Source organism: Talpa occidentalis, unplaced genomic scaffold, assembly GCF_014898055.3.
Source record: "Talpa occidentalis isolate TD23 unplaced genomic scaffold, MPIMG_talOcc4v2.1 talOcc4.10, whole genome shotgun sequence".
NCBI lineage: Eukaryota > Metazoa > Chordata > Mammalia > Eulipotyphla > Talpidae > Talpa > Talpa occidentalis.
Window position 1 is genome coordinate 91,462,831 of NW_023600993.1, and position 10,952 is coordinate 91,473,782.

General features: G+C 51.7%; 1 long non-coding RNA gene and 2 other non-coding genes across 4 annotated transcripts; all 3 read left to right on the forward strand.

Annotated features, from left to right (window-relative positions):
- The first annotated feature begins 2,709 nt into the window (after positions 1-2,709).
- Positions 2,710-10,404, forward strand: LOC119235385 (uncharacterized). Of its 2 annotated transcripts, XR_005122834.2 has the most exons (6): positions 2,710-2,744; positions 3,277-3,516; positions 4,495-4,584; positions 5,241-5,303; positions 6,266-6,470; positions 7,956-10,404. It is a non-coding gene; the product is annotated as an uncharacterized LOC119235385 (long non-coding RNA). The 2 variants fall into 2 exon arrangements; XR_005122833.2 differs by lacking the exon at positions 2,710-2,744 and having other exon boundaries at positions 3,062-3,516.
- On the forward strand, positions 5,837-5,969 carry LOC119237744 (small nucleolar RNA SNORA71). The gene has a single exon (XR_005123390.1). It is a non-coding gene; the product is annotated as a small nucleolar RNA SNORA71 (small nucleolar RNA).
- Positions 7,107-7,239, forward strand: LOC119237742 (small nucleolar RNA SNORA71). Its single transcript, XR_005123388.1, has one exon. It is a non-coding gene; the product is annotated as a small nucleolar RNA SNORA71 (small nucleolar RNA).
- Positions 10,405-10,952: the final 548 nt, after the last annotated feature.

The window sequence follows — 10,952 nt, forward strand, 5'->3', positions numbered from 1 at the left end:
TCTCAGGCAGAACTGTTTCTTTCCTAGCTGCCTTGTGGCCTGGATGTTGGCTCCTGTTTGTGGCTGTCCAGCAGCTCTTAGCCCTCACTGGATGCTCTGGCCCACTGAGATGAGACCAAAGACCTTTCCACCAGAGTCAGCTCCCTCTTGGGCCCCTAGCTGGGTCCTCTGACCCTTACAGTCTTTGTAGCACAAGTTTTGCTTCTGGTTCACTTTTGGCCTGGACTGAAGACCAGTTCTGGAAAGGGGATCAAATGTGGGACTCTGGTGGTATGAATGGCTCAGGCTTTGCCATGGGGACAGACATAAGAAGAGATGTCCCTTTTCACTCAGAAGATGGCAGGGCTGGGCCTTGTGACTGGACTCCTAACTGAAGACTTGGTAATGTTTGCCAGTTACAGTGGACTTACCTGCTTTGCGTGGTGGGCAACCAGTGAAGACAACCTTCTCGAGTAATGAGTCTGGATGGGAATTTATTAACTTGGGCCTCCCTGAACAACTTGGACCTTTCTACTAATTAAACAACAGATATTTCTAGCTAATTAAACTTTCCTGGCTTGGGAAATGTTGTAATTTTCTCACCTGAATCCTCGAACATTCTGGAATAACTGTATTTGACTTTCTCTCCTTTTCGATGTGCTAATAACCTCTTCTGTTCTTCACTCCTCTGACCTTGGGTTTTCTTGGCCACAGGCATCAAACATCACTGGTATTTTTCTGAACTTCCAGGATAAAAATAGAAGAACATGTCTATAATTTCACCATTCTGCATGATATTAGCTGATGGTTTTAGATGTATATTCTATTTCTGATTTTTTTAAGATTTATTTTATTTATTTATGCATACAAGAACTGGGGCGTAGGCCAGAGGTGCGGGGGGGGGGAGAGGACTCACCAGAAATAGAGTGGGGAGCAGAACAGGCAGACTGACTGAAATACACTGCTGAGGGGAGCAGCAGGCAAGACAGGAGAGGTCTGCTGCACCGTGTGGGTAAATTCCCTGGGTGGGGATTGAACTCATGCTGCAGTGGCAGTCAATACCTTCATAGTGCTGAGAGATAACTCCTTGCACAACCAGGGAGGCCCCCCATTTCTAGAATTTTAAGAATTTTTTAAAGTTATGACTAGATATTTTTATCAAATGTCTGATGGTGATGCCGCTGCTGATAGCAACTAATATTTATTCAACTAGCTCGTTATAAATACAGAATTGTAAAAAATACACTCTTGGTACCGTGTTTCAATGTATTTTACCCATTTAAAACATTTTAATTGTAATATACATGTAACTTAAAGTTTACCATTTTCACCGTTTTTAAATGTTCAGTTCAGCATGGTAAATCCATTCACATCATTGTGCAACCATCTCTAGAACATTTTTCATCTTGCAGAACAAACTCTGGCTTCTTACCAAACGCTGCCAAGATGATCTTCAGGGGTCTGTGGAGTTTGGCCCGAAGGCCTAGTCTGGGAGATAAAGTCTCCCAGACTAAAAGCAGGTTCACTTATATTTGCTATAAGGATGTTGAATCCCCAAGTTCGGTGTCCCTCTCAGGTGGCACAGTGACTCGGGGTGTGTGCAGGCATCCACCTGGGGCCTCTGTAGGACTCGTGAGGCTTGGGAACCAACATAAACATGAAACTCTTTGCTTTGTCATAATAACGTCCTTGCCTCTAGCTCAGGAATTTCGTGTCCCCGGCCAGCATTTACAAAGTATGAGCAGGCTAGCTTGTCAACTTACAAGTAAGGTAACTCTCAGACCATGCACAATTCTTAACACAATAATTGCATTCCTTTGGAAAAGTTAATTAACTTTCCAAGCTTTTGCTTCCTCATCAGCAAAGTGGGTAATAATAGTGTTTACCTTTACGATTGATGTGATGATTCAATGGATCAAAATGCCTGAAATAGTGTGCTCAAAAAATATTAGTCATTATTTGTCATTATAATTGTAATCCTCTGTAGCGTTGATGGGCATTGCAGTGATATATCATACTATGAAACCTGTCCACCTGCCCGTGAATTTTGTCACATTAAATGGTCACTTTTTACATATGTCCCCAAATAGAATCTAATCTTCTCATGGTTTGCTCCTTCTTTTCCATCAAGTTTTACATTAACTATATTTTCCTCCTGGCTAAGTACGTCCTCACTGGTTTATTGTCCCTTATATGTTCTTGCCCAAGTTCTTTGTAGCACTTGTCAAGATTTTTAATTACTGCATTTGCAGACTCACTTGTTTATCATACCCACTAGAATATAACCAACAAAGTCAAAGGGCCACATTTATCTTTTTTCTTTATTTTTCCAGTGCTTAGCCTAGTAACGCATATGAAGCAGCTGCTACAAAGACTTTCTGGATGGATGGGTGTGTAGAATGAATAGTGATGAGAAGATGCGTGGATAGAATAAAATGGATGGTGGGACGCACGGACGGATGGACCGACGGGTGGAAGGGGAAGCTGCTGTTTTACAATGTTTTCCGGATAAAACGGGGAAACAGGGTAGTGGGAGGAATTCCAGGTTTCAGGATTACTTGGCCTGAGAATACCAGCTTGTTCCACAAGGTGGCGCCAGAGGCGCATGCGCGGGTCCAGCTCGTGGAGCGGCTGCTCACGGCCCCAGGCCCCGCCCCTGGCGCGTTTTCGCCGGCGCCGGCCGGGGCGGCGCTTCCGGGTGTCGAGCCGCGTCGCGTCATCGACCCACGCCCCGCGTCGCCGCCACGGCCAGTCCCGGCGCCGCAGTGAGTCTCTGCGGGGTCGCGCTGCACGGGGACCCCGGGGCCTCCAAGGCCAAGGCCGCAGCCCTCCTGCCCCGACACTAGGAGAAAGGAGGCCCTGAGGCGGCGGGGGCCCCCCGGGATCGGCCCCGAGCCCAGCGCCAGGCCGGGTTCCGTGCCCGCCCGCCGCGGGGTGTGGACCGGGCATGGGCGCGGCCGCGGGGCGGGCCCTGGCAGCCATGCGGCCCGTGCGGCCGTCCGGGCCCGGGCCTCGCCCGGCGGCGGGGAAGACTTGGCCCCCGTTCGTGGCGAGAAACGGGTCCGGCGACGCGTGGGCCCGGGGCTCACAGCGAGTCGTGCGGGGCTGCGGGCGGCCGGTGCCTGAGCCCGCGTGATTTTTTCTGTCCCGCAGCCCCCGCTGCCAGCGCCAGGCGTTCAGTCCCGCAGGGCCGTGCAGAGAGTGGGTGGGGCTGACCAAGAACCTAGTTCCCCCTGAGTCACCTTCGGAAGAAAGAAAGCGTTAAAATAACTTCCTTATCCGGACTGTTGTTTGCAGTTTCAATTCAGGGCAGCGTCCGCTCCCCTGTCCGCTGCTTGCACTGGAGCCCGCCCCCCTGCTTTCCCCTGGCCAGGCCAGCCGGCTCTGCGCCGCCTGGGAGACCTCGGAGACACGAAAGCCGTCTGGATGGCTTTGCGGGCCCAGCATCCGCCAGCGCCCCCTCGGCTCCTGCGGGGCGTGAAGGGGCCACACTGCCTGCTGCACCCGCCCTGTGCAGGGGCTGGGGCTGCCCTGTGGGTAAGTGCTGCTGCTCCTGAGCCCCGTGAACGGGGGGCTCGTTGTTTTCCTGCCCAACGCACCCGAGAGCTGTGGTTCTGGAGCCCAGTTGGGTTCTGAGAAGCACAGGCCTGGCCCGGCCCTGTGTTGGAGGCCTAGGGTAATAGAGGGGCTAGTGTGGGGGCCCAGGGTCTGAGTTGAGGTCCTGACTCAGCCCTTCTTCAGCCAGGTAGCCTTGGGTGAGTTTCTTCCTTTTCATTTCCTTCAAGTAAGGAAGCTGGGTGGGCACTGTGAGGGCGAGACTGGTGTGTGGTATGTTTGTTTCTGAACCAAGGCATCTGGCATGGAGTAGGTCCTGAGTTGGCTCTTGTGGGTTGAATGAACAATGGAGGCATTTTTAGCAGAAACTGGTCTTCCTGTGGGTGGTCAGATGAGGGGTGGCGTCTTTATCGGAAGTGATATCACTCAGGGTCCTTGGGAGGTGGAGAGTCAGCAGGCCAGTCTCCAATGTTTAGCATTGGCCTCATTTCCGGTTCATTTTCTGCCCTTTTTTGTACTTAGATATGAAAGTGGTCCCGGTCTGCCGGTGCCCTGGCATGGATGGTACAGAGAAGGAATGGCTGTCAAGTGCATTTCCGGGGTTGGGAGCATCCATTCCGGTCCTTTCCAAGCCCTGCAGCTTTCCCACACTTCCTCCTCCCCACCATCCTTAGATGCCCATTGTTACTGGGGTCTGGCTCAGTGCTGGTTTCAGTGAGGCTTTAAAACAAAGGAGGCTGGAGCATGGGCTGCAGGAGCTATGGGTTGGTTGTAGAGCCTAGAGCTTCCCTCCAGGAAGTCATTTCTGCCACCCAGGTCCTTAGTCATTCAGGGTTCCTGGTGTGATGTAATCCAGGGAGTGGCTTGAGATGAGAGGAAGGCACTAATCATTTGGTGGGAGTTGTTGGATTTCTTGTGTTTTTGCCTCACTCTGAGTGTTTTAGCCTTGTCTCTCTTTAGGCTCAGCACCTGGCCAGTCTCCAGTGTTTTAACAGCTGTGGAAAGAATGGACAACATGAGAGAAGAGAAAGAGAGACTCATCTTCAGAAGGTGGTGTGGGGCGTCCCATCTTGGAGAGTCAGGGGAAGATGACCTGTGAGACAGCCAGCCTGGGAAAGCTGAGGGCACGTCCTCTGTGCTCCCTTCTCTTAGAATTGCCCTTCCTATGGGCCAGTGCTTGTCCTTGGCGGCCCTTTGCCCGAGGTGGAACCAGGTCCATAAGGGGAGGAGTTTCCTTGTTCCCTGTGGTTATGGTGGCAGAACAGAGCCGTGATGAAGTGGGCCAAGGCTGGTTTAAAGAGAAACCAGACTTCGCCTTCACAGGTGACCTGGCGTGCTCCTGGCCCCTTGCCCCCCTTCACCCCCCATGCAGGAGCTGCTTGCAGTCCTGCTCACTCCCAGTCCAGTCCTGGATTTCACATCCTTTCAGAACCAGGTTCCAGGAGCTCAGCAATTTCCTCTGATTTTGCACAAAAGATGATCTGAAAGCCCTCTCTGCCTCAGATGACCTATTGTCCTCTGTTGGGTTGTGAATGTCTTTCCTTGTTCTTGAGAAACGGTGTGCCTTCCTGGCTCTTAATAGCAACCTACGTTAGTGAAGCAGCTCCCTGTCATGCCAGCCACTCTGCGCTTGCATGTGCTTGTTACCAGGACATGTGACCAGATGACAGTTAGGTTGCTCACACAGGGCTTCTTGTTTATTGCAGAGGACACAGCTCAGTGCAGTGAGCCCTTGAGAGGTGTCTGGACCATGGTGCTCCCGAGGTGAGGTATGTTCTCAGCAGATCTGCAGTTGCTTCGTTGGGTGTGGGAAGTGGTAAAGGTGAGGTGAGGTGGCTTCACCCTGGTCCCAGTTTTACCCTCTCTAGTGCCTTTGAGGCACATCTGGCTCCTCTTTTGTGCTTGTTTCTGAGGGCCCTTGGGGAGCCCTTCTTCAAATTGCTAAGTTGGCAGCAGGATGTCTGAATCAGAAGCAAGAAGGATGTTGACAGGGCTGTACCTGAGTCTTAATCACCTGTGTGCCTTCTCTTAACTTTGGGGTCCCCTTGTAGCCCCAATTTCATTCTCCAGAAAGCCTATTAAAATGACACCATTTTTCTTAAGGTCCCACAGTCCTCTCTGTTATAACCTAAGAACTCTTGTCACGTTTCTTTCTGGGATCTCTTCCCTTTGCCTCTCCTGTTTGGGTTGAAGGGATTCTTGTAGGATTAGGAGCAGTTACTGGGTCTTTGCACTCAGCTGGGATGGTGAGTCAGGTCTCTGCCATCACCTCCTTTCTCAGCCAGCCTTCTGGCCTCTCCGCCCCTGCATTCGTAAGTGATCATGGGCTGCCCGTGTCTTGCTCACTGGTGGTGCAGGCAGAGGAAATGTGGAAAGGATTGTCCCATGTTTGGAGGGTTCGCATCCTACCTTCCAGTTCTGGGAGCTTTCCCACACTCCACTGCTCCAGGGCCTCGGGGGCTGCCACGTGTGCGGAAGTGTCACTGCTTCCTACCCCCGCTGGTGGGAAGCAGGCTGTATGTGTTGCTTAAGTTCCCTGGCATAGCCGCTGCCACCGAGCCTTGCCAGGCACACTCCCAAACATCTGCCCGCCACAGCCATTTCCACCTGTGCTTAATCTCTGATTAGCTACACACTAGTCGTGTTGACTACCCTGTCTTAGGCCATCCGCTGTCTCCCTCTTCAGAGTTAACTACTGTCCTTTTCATGAGAAGCTGCTGTGTCTCTTCAGGAAATAACAACAGCCACCATTTGGAGAAGGCTTACTATCTTGTGACACCTGCGCTGAGCCCCTTCCCGAGGCTCCCAGCCCCTGCCAGGAGCCGAGACAAGTTGGTGCTCACGCATGGCTTCCTGTTGCTACGGATGAATGCATGGACACAGAGGTGCCACGCAGCCGTCATGTCAGGAGCACTGTGGGCCCCACTGTCCTTAAGGTAAGGTCTCTGGTCCGTTCTCTGGAGTGTTGATTCCTTGCATCTAGTACAGAGATGTGCATGTTGCCAGGGGCTTCAGGTGCAAATGTAGGGGGGCTGAGAGGTGAGATGGAGGTGTTGTCCTTGACTCCCCAGATCTGCTCCCAGCCCCCGGAAGCCATGATCACCTCTGATCTGTCACATGCCTGCAGCAATGGCTGCAGGGGAAGGTCTTCCAGAGTCCCACTAAGCTCTGGGGTACCTGCCTTACCTGCACCCCTGTCCTCCCCAGAGGTTCAGCAGAAGCGTGTGGTAAAGGGGAAATCTGTCCCTGGGATTGAATCCCTTTCTGCTACTGCTGTTGTCCTTGATCTAGTCAGGACCTTGTCTTTTTCATTTGAAAAGCAAAGCTATACTAGGGGTGACTTTTGTGCACACGCTGCCTATCATTTCCAACCCAAATATTTCCCCAGTGGTTTTGCCCAAAGTGACTGCTCTTCATTTCCCCTTGGCAGGAGATTTAATGGGCCTTTCCCAGGAATGAAAGGCCATTCCTGACGTCTTGTGCTCGGCTGGGTTGTTTCCACCAGAATCAACCTCTGTCACAGGCAGCTGGCACCTGCTTCTGTCCCTGGATCTCCCTGTGTCTTTGCATGCACCTGCATTGGAAAGTGATCACGGGCTGTTTGTGCTCTGGTCGTTGATAATGCAGGGAGAGGAATTGCTGAAAGCAGTTTCCCGTATTTGGAGGGTCCTCACCGTCCCTTTCAAATGCTGGCGCCTTCACACACTCCTGCTTCTCTGCAGCCAGTGCTTTCTGGTCTCAGGCACCGTGGGCAGCAGTGGGAGAGTCAATGACAGGAGACTGTTCCCCTTGACCTTGCTCAGCTTGGCCGCCTGTGACCAGAGATCAGGCTCTGTCTGTGTCAAGAGCTATATACTTGGGGGGTGTGAGGAGCCAGGATGAACCGTGTGTAGGAATGAGTGCGTTTTGGTGCTGTGTGTGATTGCCAAAGGGAAGTGACTTTTTGGAGGTGGTGGCCCTGGGCCTGTGGGACGTGGTGGGCAGTGGGATGTGCCAAGGTGAGGAAGACTTGAAGGCTGGGGTGAGCACAAGTGCCCGGGAGATACACAGGCAGGCAGGTAATGACTGTGGCGGGCTGGCTGCTAGGAGGGCCTCACTCCCAGCGAGGCGTTGTGGAGCCTTAGTGGGCGGGGCCACCGCAAGCCAACTTCCAACTGTCTCTGTTCACCTGTGATCGTATCTGCGCTATTGCCCCTGGAAAGGTCTGTTTTAGACTTTAGTGACATTTTTGATTTTGACTCTTTTCTGGGAGTACTGAGATTCCTTTAGAGCCAGGTCTGGTATAGAAAAACAAAGCTGGCCACTCGTCTCTACTTAAATGGGGACCATTCTCACCGAAGCTGGCCAGAAGAAAGGTGAGGTAACTTTAGAGACCAAACATTGTGGTGACCACCTGCTCTCTGGGTTCTTCATTGCTCCAGGGGTGTTGCCTTGGATGTGGAGACCATGGAGGAGGCCGCGTGGGGATGGAAGCACTGGCCCTCTCAGGATGGGGACCTGGGCCTCAGCTCCCCCAGAGGGGCCTCTGCCTGGTGAGTGAATGCCAGGGGCTATGTCAGCCTGTGTTTCTGGGCTAGAAATACCAGGCTGTGGGCCTCACTTAACTTTCTCCTCGGGTTCTTTTGGGCTGATGTTGCTGCTGCAGGCATTGCCAGCCTTCTTACCCTGTGGCCTCAGCACACTGTAGAACAATTTTTCCTCCCTTGTGGGTGGGTGGGGCTGGGACTCTGGAAACTTGGGGCCAAGAGTTAGAGAGTCTTCGGCTGGCTCTCCCCCTCCCCAGCAGTGCCACGGAGCCCCCTGGACTGGGTCACCTACTCTGCCTACTTCTGGAGTTTTCTGTGCTATATATCATTGTCCTCCCATCCACCCAATAAATCATGAAGTTTCCCCGCTCTTGTGTCTGTTTTGTTTTGTTTTCCATTTTCCTAGGACTACCTCTGTGTGCCAGCCGGGCTGGGTGTGAAGAACAAGGTCACCGGGGGCAGGTTTTCCAGTGTCACTCTTTGCTCCTGTCACTTGGCACACTTAGGGGTCTGGTCAAGGGACAGGAAAGGGATGAAGAATTTAGACTAGGGTCAAGCAATTTCTGCTGCTTCTGGGGAGCTCAGGTTTAGGAGAGCAGGGAATTCTTAGAATTGTTGACTAGGAATATTTGGGCAGGACTTTAGAAAAGAGGAGGGTGGTAGAGGTGGACCTAGGGGGTGAAGACTTCGAGGAAGGCAGGAGAATTCAAGGAGGAGGTGTGGAGCAGGGTATGGGATGTGGTGGGCACATGTCAAGTGTTGGGATTTCTGTTACTGAAACCCCAGGTAGATTTGGTCTTTGGGGTTTCTGTTGAGTACCAATGAATCACAACATACTAAGCATGAATTTGCATGACCCCCACTTTATCCTGTTTTGGGTTGGCCCACACTGAGGAACTCTCTCAGGGCCATGGTAGGAAGGGAGGATCTGATTGGCCATTCCTTCCGTGGACAGTGAAGTCACCTCGCCTGGGGCTGAGGTAGAAACTCTGGCCCCTTTCATGAGTTCAGCATCTTGATGGCCTTTGCCCTCAGGCAACATTCTGAGGGGTGGAACGATCTACTCTGCACTCTTTCCAGCAGAGCACCTGATTTCTGCCTTGCCCCTCTCCTTAATTCCTACCCAGGGGCCCCCTTTTGATACCCCTTTTTAGCTCTTCCAAAGACTCTCCACCTACTCCAGCCCCTCTCTGCACCAGTCACTGGACATTTGTAAACTCTTTTAACACTGTCCTCATTGCTAAGCAACTTCTCCTGGGCTGTAGATAGTATCTACATCCCAACCTCCTTCCCCTTTCTGATTATTCACTCATCATTTTCTTGGTGTCCTGCCCCCATCCTACAGCCTGGGGGTCCCTGGTGGGTTGGTCTCTGTGATATAGAAGGGGACAGCAATGGAGTGCTGGGGAAGAGGGAAGAGAGAATATGACCATGGGCTGCAGAGGCCTCATCATTACCAAGGTTTAACCCAAGGTCATCAGAATTCCTCCTAATAAGCCAGAAGTGTCCATTTATGGAGACTTCACTTAATCCTTTTCGTTTCCGTGGCAACCTAATGTAGTGACTAAACATGAAATGTCAGTGACCTAAGGTGCTGGACGTGCTGTGGCAGCATCTGACACTAGAGGATACAGCTCTTCTTGATCCTTAACTTGCTCACTTTCAAACTGTAAATGAATGTCACCCCTTGTCCTCTGCCATCCTTACCCCACCTGACCCTCAGCCTCCAGCACAGATTTCTAGTCTCCAGGGGGGACATGCAGGCCCTCCTCACTGCCCATGGCCTGCCTGCCTGTCCATCCTCATCTAATCGATCATTCTTCAAAAGCAGGGAAGGCCTCAGCCACATGACTGCTTAAGGTTCCTGCCAGGCTCGCCTTTTCCTGGCCTTTGTCCTTGGAATGCATCCTCCCCTGAGGCGCTTGTCTGACTCAGCTTGTGTCACTTCCGTCAGGAAGCCTTCCTTGACTAAACTCCCATCCAGACTGGATGCCCAGCCCCTCCTTTCAGTTAGATCAAGTGTCAATTCTGTGCAGGCACAATCCTAGGAACTGGTAAACAAAAAACAGCAAAAGCAAATTCCTGCCTCTGGTGCTTGCCTTTTAGAGGACATAGACATACCATCAGCCAAGTACTGAAATGTGTAGCATGCTAGAGATGGGCCCAGGAAAAAATAATGAAACAGGGCAAGCAGGGAGAATGGCATTTAAAACTGAGTAGATGGAAAACCTTACCTGGGAGGTGAGTAAAGTGAGTGACTCACACCTGGGTGTTCACCACAACCTGTGCAACCTCCATTGCAGCATGGACTCGGAGTGGTAGGAAGCTCTCTTCAGGAGACCAGGACAAGCGCTGGGGGGTGGGGGTAGGGGTGGGAGGCCTGTGAGTTCACTGCAAGGCTGTACTTGATTTTGAATGCATGCCATGGGTGGAAGCTGAATCAAGTAAGGATCAGACAGCACTAGGCTGTACGCATCTTGGAGAGGCTCTACACCTGTCACCCCTACTGCCTCCCAGCCACAGCTCAGTGGACTAGAGAAGTACAGTCACCCCAGGGTAACCACTGATGACAATCAGAAACTAAGCTATGCAATGCCTCTTGGGGAGTTCTCAGTATGTCAAGAGCCCAAGTAATTGGTTACAGGAACAGCAACAGGAAGAGACAGAGGAATTGAGTCTCCTTAACTTCAGAGGCCAAAGGTGCAGAACTTTGAGCTCCTGTAGGAGAGAGAACTTTTTCTAGGACTCTTGTGGGGAGGATGATATGCCTATTTCCAAGCTACTTTCATGATCCACAAGGCCTGGCTATGAGCAGCATTCAGACTTGCCACAAGGCCTGGGATTTTAGTTTTCCCTGAATTTTTTTTTTTAAGATTTTTTTTTAAAAGATTT